The sequence below is a fragment of the Tamandua tetradactyla genome, chromosome 3 (genome assembly GCF_023851605.1).
Source record: "Tamandua tetradactyla isolate mTamTet1 chromosome 3, mTamTet1.pri, whole genome shotgun sequence".
In the NCBI taxonomy this organism is placed as follows: domain Eukaryota; kingdom Metazoa; phylum Chordata; class Mammalia; order Pilosa; family Myrmecophagidae; genus Tamandua; species Tamandua tetradactyla.
In genome coordinates, this window is record NC_135329.1 from 188,909,535 (window position 1) to 188,925,774 (window position 16,240).

At 35.3% G+C, this 16,240-nt stretch overlaps 1 protein-coding gene across 7 annotated transcripts in view; it reads left to right on the plus strand.

Moving 5' to 3' along the window:
• Positions 1–16,240, plus strand: part of SPAG16 (sperm associated antigen 16) — a 1,149,776-nt gene that overhangs the window by 326,249 nt on the left and 807,287 nt on the right. The gene's annotated exons all lie outside the window — the stretch shown is intronic.

Consider the following 16,240-nt stretch of genomic DNA (forward strand, 5'->3'; position numbering starts at 1 on the left):
AAAAGCCATGTTTTAATCCTGATCCAGTGTTGTGGAAGCAGCTGTTTCTTTTAATCCTGATTCAGTATTATAGGGTGGAAACTTTTGATTAGATTAGAAGAGTTGTGACACACCCAATTCTGATTGTGACCTTTTGATTAGTTAGAAATGTGCCTTCACCCATTCCAGGTGGGTCTTGATTAGTTCATTGGAGTCCTTTAAAGGAGGAAGTATTTAGGAGAGAGCTCAGAGCAGAGCAGAGCAGATGTGGACACTTGGAGGGTAGCTGTTTCAGAGCTGACAGAGCCGATGGGAGACTTTGGATGTTTGGAGATGTGGAGCCAAGCAGTAGACGTTGCTCTGTGTACCTACTCGTGTGATGCTGAGCAGGCCAGAACCCAGAGTTGTGTCCTGGAGTAACTAAGTGAAGGCCCAAAGATGCCATGTGAGTAATTCCCACAGGAAACAAAAGATGCTAGCCACATGCCTTCCCAGCTAACAGAGGTTTCCAAACCCATTGACCTTCCTTGAATTACAGTATCTTTCCCTGGATGTCTTATTTTGGACATTTTATAGGCTTAGAACTGTAAACTTGCAACTTACTAAATTTCCTTTTTTAAAACCAGTCCATTTCTGGTATATTGCATTTTGGCATCTTAACAAACTAATATAACTGCCTTTAAAAAAATCATAAACAGATGCATAAACCCATCATAATCCATAATTATGATTATGGATTAAATCATAATCCAAGGCATACCAGAGCAATCATCAATGAATCAATTTTTTTTTCCTAAGTTCAGTTATCCTGACTCCCTATTTTTAGCTTAATCTGTCTCTCAATATCCAAATACCCCATAAGAATGAATACAGTCTCAAAGGTGAAATTTAGCATTTATCAACCCATTTATTAGAAGATTATAGCATGCCACTCCAACACAATCCTTATTCAACAATCTAACAAAATAAAAAAATGAAAAAATAAGGCAGTAATTAATTAGCAATTGTATAAACTTTGGTATAACACATTTACAAGTTTAAGGAAAATGTTTTTTTCTCAATTTTTAATTTTCTTTTTAAATATTTGAGAACCTTGTAGAAGTTAAACAAGATGAAAAAATATCAGCTTTCTGGGTTTTGATAATCATTATACAAAATTACAAATGCTTCTACTTGAACAGATTATATTACGGTAATTTTTTTCCTTTAAAGGGGAGATTGAATGGTTGAAGGCTAATTCAGGCTATTTATCATCATGTTGGAAAAAGTAAAATAACAAGAGAGCCCACTTAGGAGACACATTAATCTTGCATGTGACTATAGAAGCAAGTAGAATTTTAAAAAGCATCTTCAAAATCTATTCAAAATATACCTCTTCTGTTCTTTAAGAATACATCTCTAATATTTCTTTAAAATTTTAAGGCTAAGGAAATACTAGATGCTTCAGTAGGTATCAAAGTAGGAGTGTTCTGGCCAAGTTTATGTTTCTGGAGCCTTGGAAGGAAAGGCTGAAAAATAGAAGGGGAGTAGTTAATTATAATATACAAAATTGTGTTTTCTTCTTGCATATTAAGTTCTCTTAGAAACTTACAGGTAAATGATAGGACTGGAATTTGAACCCAGGTTTGTCTGCCTTATGTCCCCTTAACTTTGACCTTCTTTGTTGATAAGAAGGTATTTTCCTGAGTCAGATAACCTGGATTTAAATCCCTTAATCTGTACTTACCAGCTGTGTGATATTGGACAAGTTACTTAAACTCTAGTTTCAGGTTTTTCACCTCTAAATGAACTTAATAATAATAATAATAGTACTTCCTCATAAAGTTGTGAGGATTAAACAAATTGATCCATTGATATCACTTAGAATGATTAATGGAACATAATCAATGCTGAAGTGATTTAGCAAGTAGACTAATGTAGTTATTTTGGGTTACATTTTGCTATCAGTCTAAGAGCGTTTTCTGGGAATTTCCATAGCTCACATTTACATTGTTCTAGGAGAATTTCTTGAAATGTTTTTATTGTTATCTTGAAAAACTAGAATATACAAAAAGCTCTGATTAAGCACCAAGTTTCTTTCTATTTCTCAAAACAGGCCAAATTTGGACCACATTGGTCCTTAGCACTTGCTGTTGCTTTGCCTATGTTTTTCTCCTTGGATTTTCATAGTCAACTCGTTCTGTCATTCAGGTCTCAGCAACATGACACATCCTTAAAATAGCCATCCCTGACTATCACCACAGCAATCCCCCAATTCCAGTCACTCTCTATTCCACTACTGGGTTTTACTTCCTTTTATCATTTATACCTGAATGACATTTTTATTCATTTATTTCTTTGGTTATTACTTGTTTTCTGTCTGATTACCCTGCTGGAATATAAGCTCCTTGAGGGCAGAAATTATGTCCTGAATAGGCCATTAGGATGCTTAGATTCTGGTATCATCTTGGCCAAGGGATTATGCTCAGTTGCCTGGTCAGGCAAGCATTGGCCTGACTGTTGCTGCAAGGATATTTTGTGGCTGGTTGCTAAACCAGAAGACTGATGTATTAAATCAACAGTCAGTTGATTTCCTCTGAAGCTGAGTATATCTGCAGTCAATTAAGCTGTGTCTCCCACAATGATATAATCTAATTAGCTGAAGACTTTTAAGGAAAAAGAGAGATTCTTTCTCTGCTTCTTCAGCTAGTGAGCCTCTCCTGTGAAGTTTGTCCAAACCCTTCATCAGAGCTGCCAGCTTCACAGCCTGCCCTACAGATTTGGACTCTTCCATTCTCATGGTTGCATGCGTCTCATATTTACAGATCTCTCCTGTTGGTTCAGTTTCTCTAGAGAATTCTGACTCACACAGCTAGAAAACCCTGACTAACACCACTATTCATTCTCAGTCATCCCTCCAACTCATCTGACTCTTGAGTATGGCGTTGCTTATATGCGTCTTCTAGGTACTAGTTAGAAATAGACTCTGCTGCTCACTACTTACCTAAAACTTGGTTGTGGTAGAAAAATACATGTGTGAAGGTCTCTGAATCATTTGTTGCTATATCTATTCCTATAGTTTTCATTTTATTCTCAATTTTTACCAAGCCATCATAAACTGGGTACCTGGTCCTCATCATTTTCCCACTTGTAAAATTATGTTAATTGAACTATGTTTTATATTATGTTCTAGCCTAGAGAGGAATGTTATAAGGAACAGATTTAACAAAATTTAGTATTATGATTTTGCAAGTGGTATAATTGAGGATTTCACTTAAATTGTACAAAGGCAGAAACAATTGTAATTAGTCAAAACAGAGGAAATTAAAGGCAGGTTACTGGTTATATGGATGAGAGAAAAGCTAAGAATCCAAACAGGGTAAGGAGGCAAATGAAAGAATAGTGACAGACAAGCTAGGACTGCTAAGCTGGAGGTTCAAAATGGGAAGTCATGTTCCTAAGGCTCGGGGTCAGCATTCCCTGGAGGGAGAAAGCTGGACCTGTGCAGTGGGAGCCGGAGCTGGAGCCATGCAGGAAACTTAGCAGCAGCTAGAGATGCCACATTAGACAGATATTGGGGGAGAAATACCCTGGCTGCTACCTTCTTTTACCCCCCAGTCTCTCAGCCAGCAATGATTGGCTAATAGGGAAGTGTGGGGGGAAAATAACTTTCTTTATCAGTCTCCTGAAACACTGGCCAGAGCAGCAGAGGGGAGAGGAAGAGATCTAAAAGTAAACTGGCTCAGCACTGGCATACTATTCCATGTGGAAGTATAAGTACAAATTGTACTCAGGATAGGAAATAGATATGACCTTTCATGGCAATTGATTTATTTATATGTAATGGGCACTAAATTATGCTACAAATTCAATTCTTTTTAGTGTTGGTTCCTGAAGAATACAAAGTCAATTTTGTGCCTCTCTTCTAGCATTTGCACAGGAGACTTATGGAATATATTTTGAGTTCTCTTACCACTAGACTTACTCTCAAAATGTTGTTGATCACTTGGCTAGGGGTCGCAGCTTTCACTGTGGGTTAGTAATGTATATAGTCATTAGTGGTAATAGCTCTGAGAAAGTGGCTACTGTGATTCTTGGTGCTATCATTCTAACCAGTCTGTCCATTGCCCTCATAGATGAGGCTGTTGTAGGGAAAAGGTCAGCAAGTGTCACATACTAAGTGAGCTTTTGGTAGAAGTCTGGCTTTCTGTCTGACTCAAGAGCTCTTTCTACTCTTCTAGCTTTTTCATACTCCTTGCTTTTTTTCTGATCCTTAGCTTATGTATTTCTTCCTTTGAGAAAAGTTGTTTTCTTACCTCTGTTTTAGCAATTACAATCACCTCTTTTGAGTTACTTTGAGGTTGGATGCAGTGTTATTTATATCTTTATTTTCATTATCTACCATAGTTTTTTTTAACATTTTTAATTGTGAAATATAACATATATACACAAAATACAATAAATTTTGAAGTTCATTGTAACAAGTAGTTGTAGAACAGATTTCAGAGTTTGGTATGGGTTACAGTTTCACTATTTTAGATTTTTCCTTCTAGCTGCTCCAAGACACTGGAGACTAAAATAAATACCAATATGATGATTCAGCTGTCATGCTTATTTGTTAAATCCTATCTTCTCTATTATAACTCTTCCTTCTCCTTTGATCCTTCTCCCAATATTTAGGGGTATTTGGGCTTTGCTCATTCTAACTATTTTATGTTGGAAACTGATGTTGATAGTATGGGATGGGGGATAGAACTTGTTGATTTTCTTGGAGAGGATGGCCCTTCTGACTTTCAGGTCTTATCTGGTTTAGAAACCCATCTGGAGGTTGTAGGTTTCTGGAAAGTAATCTTAGTGTGTGAAACTTTTGCAGAATCTCAGATAAAGCCCTAGATGCTCTTTAGGGTTAAAAGGAATGGTTTTGGTTGGGGTTTGTCAAACCATGGTAATTAGCAATATCTAACTGAAGCTTGAGTAAGAGTAGCCTCCAGAACAGCCTCTTGACTCTATTTGAACCCTCTCAATCACTGATACCTTATTTTATTACATTTCTTTTCCCTGTTTTGGTCAGAAAGGCATTTTCCACCCCATGGTACCAGGGTCAGGCTCATCCCTGGGAGTCATGTCTCATGCAGTCAGGGAGATTTTTACTCCTGGATGTAGGGAGGGTAGTGATTTTACTTGCAACAAAATCATAATGTTTGAGATAGTATCAGGGGTATTTGACAGTATCAAATACCTTTAACTATTAAGGTAAAGATTAGTAGTTCATATTTTTTCTTCCATCTCTCAAGGGACTTTGTCAATATTTTAAAATTATCTACCTAACATACTCTGAAATGTACTGATGTGTTACATTAAGCTATACAGAATTACAGGCCCTCATTCTCATTCTGGGCTCCATGTCTTTGGGTGGTTTAAATAAGCTATCAAGACTGGTTGAGTTAGATTCTGTGCTACAAAAAAGTTAGTCTTTGACCTAAATAAACCTTTCCTCCTTTGGTCTCATACAGTAGTAGGTGAAGTTCTAAAATACAGACCTTGTCATTCTTATCCCTGTATTCTATTTGACCTTAATTCTGACCAAATGAGCTTGTTCTTATCTCTAATTGAAGCCTGATCTCTTTTTTGATTTCTTTAACAGTTGTTGTATGCAGCAATGCTGACTTTCAGAGCTCCAGAACTCCACTTCTAAGTCTTAGGCATCACACAGGTGCCAAAGTTCCAGGGAGATGCCAGGTTTTGCATATATAGCACAATATTTCAAAATCTAGAAATAATATTTACTAAATATGATTGCTATAAAAGCTTACAATCTAGACACCAATTTTCTTACAGGTATTTTCTAAAAGTGACCATACAATATTTGTTCTTTTGTTTCTGGTTTATTTTGAAACACATAATGTCCCCAAGGTTCATTCACCTTATTTCATGCCTCACAGCTGCATTTCTTTCTGTAGATACACAATATTCCATCATAGGTACACACCACAGTTCACCATCGTACTTCTCAAAGTGTTCTTCAGCTACCTCTCATCCATTAGGCATCATGTATAATGTCCAAAGACAACAATCCATGTATTATATCATCCTTACTTAATTGTACAGTCATCAACACTCTCAATTATAGACAGTTTTCATTGCCCCAAAGAGAAAAATAGCTGAAAAACAAACCCTCCCCAGATAGAAAATCCAAATCTCCCTTAACTCTTCCCCCCCCCCCCAATTATTTATCCCTGGTATTGCTATAGCATTGTTGATGTCTTCCTGTTAAATATAGACTACAGCATGCAATAGTAGTTTTTCCTCTATGCCCCTCTAGTATTGACTCTTTGTACAAGATTCATACCTTTGAAGTAGTCCAGAAAGACTTATTTATATTTGTAGTATTAATCTGTGGGGTACATGGCTCTATATAACCCCCTTCAATAATGTTCACCTTCAATAGGGCAATATTACTTAGAAACCCATTTATGAACTTCATTCACTTCTATCCATTCCCTTACATATAAGTTCAACCTCAGTAGCTAACCATTCACCCATCTCTAGCTTCTGTTATCTTTAGGTCCCCATATAGTCTATATATAAGCCTCTGAGTTTACCTTTACCAAGTTCATAATAGCAAAATCATACAGTATCTATCCTTTTCTTCCTCATTTATTTCACTCATTATGTCCTCAGGATTTATCCATGTGGATAACATTAATAATATGCTATTATTGTTAATAATAATATATAATAATAATAATAATATAAATCAATCATTGATTGATTTTCTTGTGTTGAACCATCCTTGCATTCATGGTATGAACCCCATGTGGTCATAGTGTATGATTCTTTTAATGTGTCATTGGATTTGGTTTGCTAATATTTTGTCCCTGTACTTCTAAAGATTCTGAGCCTTTATACAAAATGGTGTGGTAGGTTCTGTGCACTAGCTGGATAGTCTCTATGAGCAGAGAAAACAAGTTTACTGGTTTCTGGGTTCCCCATGGGAGCTCTGGGCTGCAGAGCTGAGTGGCTTCATAGCCCAAGCTAGCTGTGGTGGCAGACACTTTCCTGGTTGCAGCCTCTTGTCCTTGGTGGAGTTCTGACTGAGCCCATTCACCCCATTTTCTGCATTTTTATTCCTCAGCATTTTCATCCAGGGCTTCCCTACATAGTGTAGAAGACCCTCTCAGATAACTCACACCCTGGAACTGCTGTCCCAGTCATTTTTCTGTCTCTTCTCTAGTTGTTCCTTGGAGCAGGTGTGAACTCAGCCTATCTTATTCCACCATCTTCCCAAAAGACCCTGCCATAATTTTTGATACATAGAACATGCTCAATAGGTACTATTTCAATTGAATTAATAAAATGAGTATCTAGGTAAGTTTTCTTCTTGGTGAGATAAACAATATATTTAATAACTCCGCAGGTATTTAAAAATGAATGTTAGCACAATTCAAAGTCATTCAGGCCATTTGGAGAAATACAATGTCACATGAAAAATATAAATCTGAGAAAGACTAGTTATGGGATGAAAAGTTCAAAAAGCAACCAAGTCAAGATGAAAATTAGGAATAACACTCAAATTGTGCTGATCAGTATTTCATGATGATATGCAAAATAGATGAGTCCACTGTGTAATGTCCTACAATTAAGCATTAAGTACATATACTTCCATGTCCATTTTTCTAAATCTGGCACATACTGCTTCTACAGTTGAAAATGTATTATGCTTTGAATAATGGACACACAAATGGACAATAAGGCTCTACATAGTATTAAATATAAAGATAATAAAGGGACCAAATTTCTTTAGTGCTTAAAAATTACAAAGGACCAGCTATATTTTGGGGTGCTTAGAAAGGTCATAAATGGTTAGATTTTGATTTGTACTTTACTAGACTCATGGGAGGAAGCAGTAGTCCCATTTAGGTCATGGTGCTATTTATAAAACTGGGAACACGTACTCTTAGAAAAATCTCAGGGTTTTCTAAACTTCGTAAGAAAAGACTGGAAACCCAGTTACTGAGAAAACCAGAGCTCACCTTTGAAGCATAATTGGACATTTGCATACTGGTGAAAACTTGTCTGTAATAGCACTGAGAGAGAGAATTTCAACTGATGTTAAAGAGCACAGATTTCCTTATTGGTTTTATAAGCTATGCATAGCATTAGAATATAGGTGAGGTAGTACTAAGGAAGTCCTATGTCCTTCTTTCTCTTTGAATGTGATTGTGTAAAGTGCTACACTTTAAATAAAGCTTTACGTGTTCAATGGCAATATTTCTGCATAGGAGAGAAGGAAATACTTTGGACATTGATGACTGATGGAATGGAGGCAAGAATATGGTCAGTGATATTGTGAAGCTCTCATGCTTCTAATACATTTACCAATGCATTAATTCTTTTCTCCTTTTGACAGACTGTTTTGAAGTTCCTTTTATTTTAGAACCTAGAAATAAAACAATTAGATGTTTTTCCTTCAGGAGTTCATAATGTGGCAAAGTAGAAAGACAAACAACTAAAATGATATACATTGAAAATTGATAAAATACTTGCAGACACTGCTTTGAGAACAGAAAAAAGGAAATGACTAATTTTGGGTAGGAATTTTGGGAAGTAAAAAAGAGACATTTTATAATAGATGGTTCTATTTGAAAGAGGCTTTAAGGGTTTCATTTTTCCAAGTAGTGAAGGAAGAAAGCCCTAGCAGTCAAGAAATGAATACTGTGATTTAGAACAAGAATCAGTATTAATTTCAGAGTTCACATCCTTAGCAACTGGCTTTGTGGATGTGAGTCCTATGGGCTGATTTTAATTTAATGTCCCTTTTGCTCCATTGTAACCCTTTCCTCAAACATGTGAAGAGACCCTCTGCCATGTGTAATCTTATATGACTTTTGATCCCTACATAATTGGTCCTGAGCTGGTATCATGTTATATTACAAGTTTCTGTGTTGTATATCCCCCCTACTCCTTACATAGACAATATGTGTCACATGGTAGTTTTCTGAGTAATACAGTCTGGCCATAACTTCAGAGAAAGGACAGAGGATCAGAGTTGGAATGCAAAGATCAATGTGGCTTTTCTGTTTCTTTGTCTATGGTACTTTTGGGAAAAAAGGGAAAAAATTGGCAGCAATAATAACCATACATAGTATATTATTAAACCTTATACCTGTCAGAGCACATGGATTAACTTGACAGTGATTCCAGAGCAGGATCGTCTAAACTTAAATTTGTTAACATTTGTTGAGTTGAACTGTTAAACTAAAGCAGGCTAGCTATACTTCCTTATAAAATACAGAGCATATATTGGTATTCAAAGATCTATGTAGTTTTATGCCTCATATTTTTGTCTAAAAGAAACAAAATGGTTCTATTATTGCAACTCTAGCATTGCTTTATTTTGAAATTAAGCAGATTTGCCCTTAAGAACATTGTATTAGGAAAAAAAACAGATATACAGAAGAGTGTATATTTTTCTGAATTTTTTAATTGGAGTAGGTAGGCTTATAGAAAAATCATGCATACAATACAGAATTCCTAAATTTAGAAGGGTGCATTTTAATCTTTAGGTTATTATTTCTAAAATAAGTAATAGTTTTGTTTGGGGGAGTGTTTTGGTACATGTATGTACCAAATATTGTATGTAACAACCTTACGAATTATTTTATTAAGTCTAGTAGTTTACAGGAATATTTTGGATTTTCTAGGTTAAAATTATTTTAGCATGAAAATTATTTCTGTCTTTGCTTCCCATGGTTTAGATTGATTATTCGGTTTTCTTATGCAGTTGCTTGAAACGCCAATGTTGAATAATGAAGTCAATTACTTAGTTTTCATTATGACCTTCTTGATTTTAATTGAAATGAGTTTAAAGTTTTGTGGTTTCAGATAGAATTTTCTGTTGAGTTTTTCATAAATAATTTTTGTCAGCTATTTTTCTTTATTCCTATTTTTAAAAAGTTTATGAGAAGAATACATCTCTTACATTATTATTAATGTTTTTTTTTGGATGGTTAATTTTCTTGTTTGATTTTTTTTCCCTACCTCTATCTGTTCTGCTGGAGCTTGTGAGATTTTCTTTTTTAATTTTTGGAATCAGGAATTTGATAAGAAAAAACCTAGTGTCATGATTTATCTCATTATTTATACCATCATTGCTAACTCGTTCAGTTTGAAGATTCTGTTCTTTTAAAGCTAGATAAATCTTCTTCATTGTTGAGTTGTCTCTCCTGTAGTCATTCATTTTTTTTTTTTCCCTGTAAATCAAATAATTCACAGTTTAGTTTTTCTGGCTCTAAATCTTGAATCACCTGTCATTTCTCTCATGATCTCTGTTAGTATCCCTGCTTCATGCTTTTATAGTTCCAAATTGCTAATTTTATTCTCAATCATATTTACCCTTTAATTCATATTCTGGGCCTTTTGACTTCAGGTTTTTGCTTTTGTTTTTCAGTTCCAAAAACAATTCTTTTTTTTTTTTTTTGGACTTTTGTCTCCCTAATAGAGATTCAGAAAATGGTTTTCCATATGAACAATAGCAACAGAAGGTATAATTTGATTTCTTCTCACCCCATTTACAAAAACTAATTATAGATGGTACAGCAAATGAAGTGTCAATAACAAAACTTTTAAAATCTTACTTTTAAAACTTGGGTGAAGGAAAGATTTTTTAAAAGAGATACAAAAAATACTAACTATAAAATAGAAAATTGGTAAATTTGGTTATGATAGAATTAATAACTTTTGTTTTATAAAAGATCTCTTAAAGAAATTGATAGGAAAGTTACATATTAAGAGAAGACATTTTTATTACATACAACCAACAAATGATTAGTAATATACAAATAAATTATAAATTACAAATCAGTAGAAAAATGGGCAGAAATCATGAGTGGCATTTTATGGAAGAGGGGCTGTTTATTGCCAGTAAGCTGCAAAGAGCTTTTCCAGATTCAATAGTGAACAGAGAATTATATGTCTTACCATATGAGTTCTATTTTATATCCATTTGATTGGAAAAAATTAAAAACACAATTATACCAAGTGATTAACAGGATGTGAGTCCTCAGGGTATCATATATTTTGCTTCTTGAAGCATGAATTGGCCCAAATGCTTTGGAAAACAGCTTGGTATTATTATGTATAATTTTGCTTACTTCTAGATGAAGTAATTCCATTACTGGCTATATGTTTAGGAGATATCTTGCTTGCATGTGCCAGGAGACATGAGCAAGGGTATTTATAGCACCTCTGTTCACAATAGCAAATACATGGAGGCAACTAAAATGCCCATCAGGTAAAGGCTAGCTGACTATGGTGGAATAGACTGTTATGCCAGGATAAAATGAATAAACTTTTCATTTATAAAATGAAAAGCAATAGTATGGACGAATCTTGGCAATATAAACCTTAACTATTTAAACTGAATACAATTAAAATGAAAATATATTTTGGAATGAAACATAGTTGGGGCAAAACTATATGACATGGAAAGAAAGGAATTGGCAAATGCATGATTCAAAAGTTGTTTTCACTTGGGACAAGTAAGTGAGAGGATGGAATGGGGCAGGACCACATAAATAGATATGAATAGGGATATCCTAGTTTTTACATTGTTTGGTGGGTTCACAGTTGCTTATAAAATCACTCAAAAAGGATGAATAAATAAACAAACACAGATACCATTCATGGGGCAGTTATGAGGGCATCATGAACTATGACTTACAATTGATCAAATTCTGTATGCCATGATTTGGAGTGAGGAGCTGTCATTTATTTACTCCAGAAGCATTATTTTCCAAGGGGTCAGTTCTGAATTTTCTTTCTCTTCTGTTTTGAACCTTCATTAGGGGCATGCTGTTATTTTCTTTTATCCATTTGTTTAGGACTTAGGCCCATCTGCTGGGGTCCCTTACCTGGTGGTGATTCTTAGAGTGGCGAACAGTGCATTTGTTCTGTTTCTTTGGATTTTTGTTATAGCAGCAAGCTGATTGGGACTTCTTTGTTGAAGTCTCAAAAGGAAAGTCCCTCTACTCTTCAGCCTCCTTAAAACTCATCTTCAAGCCTTGAGGCTGGTTTTAGATCACAGACACTATTGCAGCATATGGTACCACTCCCCAATTCTGTGAATCTCTAGGCCAAGCTCTTGCCAGGATCTGTATCAGCTTCATCTACATCATGGCACTCTCCATCAATAGTCCCCAGGCACTGTCTTCTCTGAAGGGGACAAGTCATATCCCAAGTGTGTTTATTAGGAACAAAGGAGACCTGGAATCTCTGTTGCTTCTTATAATTCATTCCCCACTTCTGACCTCAGGAGGTGAAGTGTTAGACTTGGGAGATAGAGAGAACCAGGAGGTTTAAAAATTGCTGTTTGACCAGGAGTCTTTACTCTCTGAAAAAATCTTTTAGTTTAGCTTCAGTTTTCCTTTGAGCTGGTAATTATAAAGAATTACCAAAATTATAAGCTCAAAATTATAAGAATTCTCTGTTTTATCTATCCATAGCTATCTATCAGTCAATCATCCATCCATTCATTCATTCACTTGCTTATTCATTGTTTTTATTCTTCTTCATTTGCAAGTCCTGAATATTTTTCAATTCTGATTTTTTTGAGAAGCTCTAGGAATAACAAAGTTTTAACATTTACAGCTGGCAGAGCAGGTTTGAGAATGATCTAACTTTGTGAATGGCTATAAAGCGTGTTAATTAAGTAGCAGGTGTTTTATCACCTACGTCTATTTGAAAAAACTGTAGCTCAGATGCAGAAAACTTAAGTGCATCTATAGTTTGTATAACAAAACTCTATATTCATTGGGTTCCATCTGTCATGCTAACATCAAACCACACTTAGTGCCAGCCAATTAACACCTTGATTAAGCTATATACCACCTGCAGCTACACTAATGTAGTGAAATCACTAAGGTTTATATAAGCTCATTGTAATTCTTAGATTAAAACAGCATAGCAAAAAGGGGAAAAAATTCTTACACATCAGATCTAGAATGCTCACATATAAGTCCATTTTTACCAAGGGATGCGCATTAGCTGTCTCATTTCTGCTTCTTTTTTCATCTACTTTAGTGTCTAAGACTTGGGAGACTTGGCTAAAGGCCCTCCAGACTCATAAATCCTTAGCTTGCAGGCTGGAAAGAACAATATATCCTATTCCCTCAACTCAAATTTTAAAAATCCCAGGGAAATAGATTGTTTAGCTCAGGTCACATGCTATTTCTGGATGGGAATGGGTGTCCTAGTTGAAACAGTTTAATTAGTTGCCCAATCCTGTGGCCAAGATAATGTGATATGATTGGCAGCAGCCCCCATCAAGCCATGCAGGAGAGGAAGATGAACAAAATATTTTTGGATTGGGAAAAAATAACCTTAATTAACAATGTAGAATAATTGACGCACATATGTATTGTTGAATGTAAAATGTAAATTTTTGTCTCTAATTTTTTAAGTAAAATCAACATTGCTTAGTTATGAATTGTGTACTAGGTTTTATTTTCATGCTGGATAAAACAGTGACTGCCCACTAGAGAACACTGAGGTCTAAGATATTGATTTAAGTGGAAAAGTGACATTGTGAATAATGAGTTTCATGACAACTTACCTAGTAGCAGCTTGCATGTTGATGGGGACAGAGAGAGCTTGAAAAAGGAGGAGATGATTATCATCATCCACATATTATGCTGTAATGGGAGGAGAGTTAGAGCTAAAAGGGTAGGTCTCTGTTGGCAGATTGGTGATAATTGTTATATTCACTTTACCTCAGTGGTTGTAATGGTTATAGATGACATTTTTTCTCAACTCATCATAGCAAATAGTGCCCTTTATAATAAAATAAAATAAAAAAATATGGTGCAAAGATTTAGAATACAAGAACAGCAAAATAAAATAGGGTAAAAATAGGTTTGATTTTGTAGAGCTCATCGTATTAAGAATCTTATTGTAGAGCTATTCAGGACTTTGAGAAGAGATTCATCTAGTTTTTCAAGACATAACATTAGAATGCATTCTTTATAAAAGGGCTCAGGGACTGCCATGATCTTAAGCATTGCCATTTCATACCCATCCTTCTATAAAAAGGAAGAAAAATAAAAGGAAGTTCCGGAATTTAATTGTATTCTACTCTGAAGGAGGAGAAAGGCAGTTTTTAATTGGAATTATTTCATATATAGAAGAAGTTAATTTAAAAAAAAACATTTTTTTTACTTTGAAATGTTGTTTGGATAAATGTTAAGAAATTGATAGTCCCTGAAATGTAGTGGAATGAACTATGTATTTATGCATGTATCAATCAGGATTCAGTAAGAGGAACATAGCTACTAAAGAGTTGTGTGTATATGTGTTTATAGAAGGATTTGTAACAGGGATTTGACTATACGCAATTGTAGGAATTAATTAAATAATTTCTGTAAGTCTGATGTTTTCCATCTGATCTTGGAGCTTGAAGTTTTCAGGGTAAGCATTCAGGAAGGTAAAATAGAAGGTAAAGTAGAAGAGAGCAAAGACAAGATGCATGAGCAGAGCGAGAACCCACAAAGAGATTGAACATGTGTGAGTTTCATTTGCACCCAGATTTGATGATGTGGATGTTCTGCAGGAGAAGCTGGCACCCACTGTCCCAGGGCTAAACACACATGTGCTCCAGAAACCAAAGAAGCTGATTTCCCTATGCTGCTACCCATGCTAAAGAGAGGTGCAGGCAAATTGGTGATAGTATGTAAAAATGACAAAAGAATAACCCTTCCCTGACATTTCAAGTGTAAAAATCAGTATGGCTAGCTACTTTACTTCTGGCCTGAAAATCTTGTGTGGGAAAAATATCTCTTTGTGGCCCACACAATTGGTAATATACAGAGAAGAAAATTCTGGGAAATGTAGTTCAACCTAAGCAGGTTGGCACCATACAAAGCCAACACAGGTCATCCTTTTTGAAACTGAAACCCTCACACATCTTTTTAAATCACACTTAATTTACAGGTAAATAAAATAACAAAACTTATTCTTCCCTTTCATATGAAAATATGATACAGATACCCTACCAAAAATCAAATATACCCTGTTTTCTCCCCAAAACAACATACAAAGTCCTTTTATTGTGTTTGAAGTTCATTCTTCTTTTAGCTGATTCATATTACCCCTTTGATATCCTGCACTTTAAATAGTGAGATTTATATTGTTAATTACTGTTAACACATTCTGTTATATAATGGGAGGTAGGAAGAAAAAATATTTATTTTGTACATATACGCACGTACTTATTCATACCAAAACAAAAAGATAGACTCAACTATTATTGTCTTCAGTCCTGCAGTTTGTCATGTATTCAGAGCATATATTTATATCTATATTACTCTACTATTTCATTTTCTCAGGCATCCCTTACAAGACAACTCCTCAAGACAGGCCATTATAGGTTCTTCAGACAAGGGGTGACTAGCTCCCTTGGGCAGGGATTGCTTCCATTGGCAAAGAAGACTTGGCCAAATTTAGAGATTTAGTCTCCCTACCTTCATTGGAGTGTTCCCATGTGACCTCATCCTAGTTTTTAGGATTCCATTCCTTTCTGACTAATGCCTAACTTTAACAAAAATGATCCTATTAGTTTGGGAACTCAATTTGCAATGCAATTCATCCATTGCCATTCAACTTTGGATTTAGTTTTCAGATAGCTTAACTATGGTTACAGGTGACAAGGATTTCTTGGGGAGGGTAGTCTTAAAAGTTATCTTAGAATAACTTAGAAGTTAGAAGTTGTTAGATCTTAGAAGATCAGGGCCCTTTAATGCACTTGAATTAGGAATTTAAAGCCCTGAGATCATTTTCCATCAGTATTTATCAATGATTGGATTAGAAGCAAAATCAGTAGGAGGTTCACACACACATAGACACACATACACATGATTTGTTATAAGGATTTGACCATATGCATTGTGGGGACTGCTTAAAAATTCTTTATAAGCCGTTGACTTTGCATCTTAGGTTGGAGCTTGAATTCTGTAGAGCAGGCTGTAAGGATGGTGAGAGAAGAATATGCCAAGTGAAGAAGAGCAACAAGTTGAAAATCACAGGTATGAGTTGGAACCTGGGTGAACAGACTAGAGCAGGTGTCAGTCCTCACTTCCCCAGTCTTGATAATATGGGTATTCTGCAGGAGAAATTGGTACTTCTGAGTTGGAGGTAAATACAAAAGTACTCATGGAAAAAGCATATAAGTAGCACATGTGTGCTACAAAAACATATCTTTAACTCTGCCCCAAACTCCTTGTAGTATAAA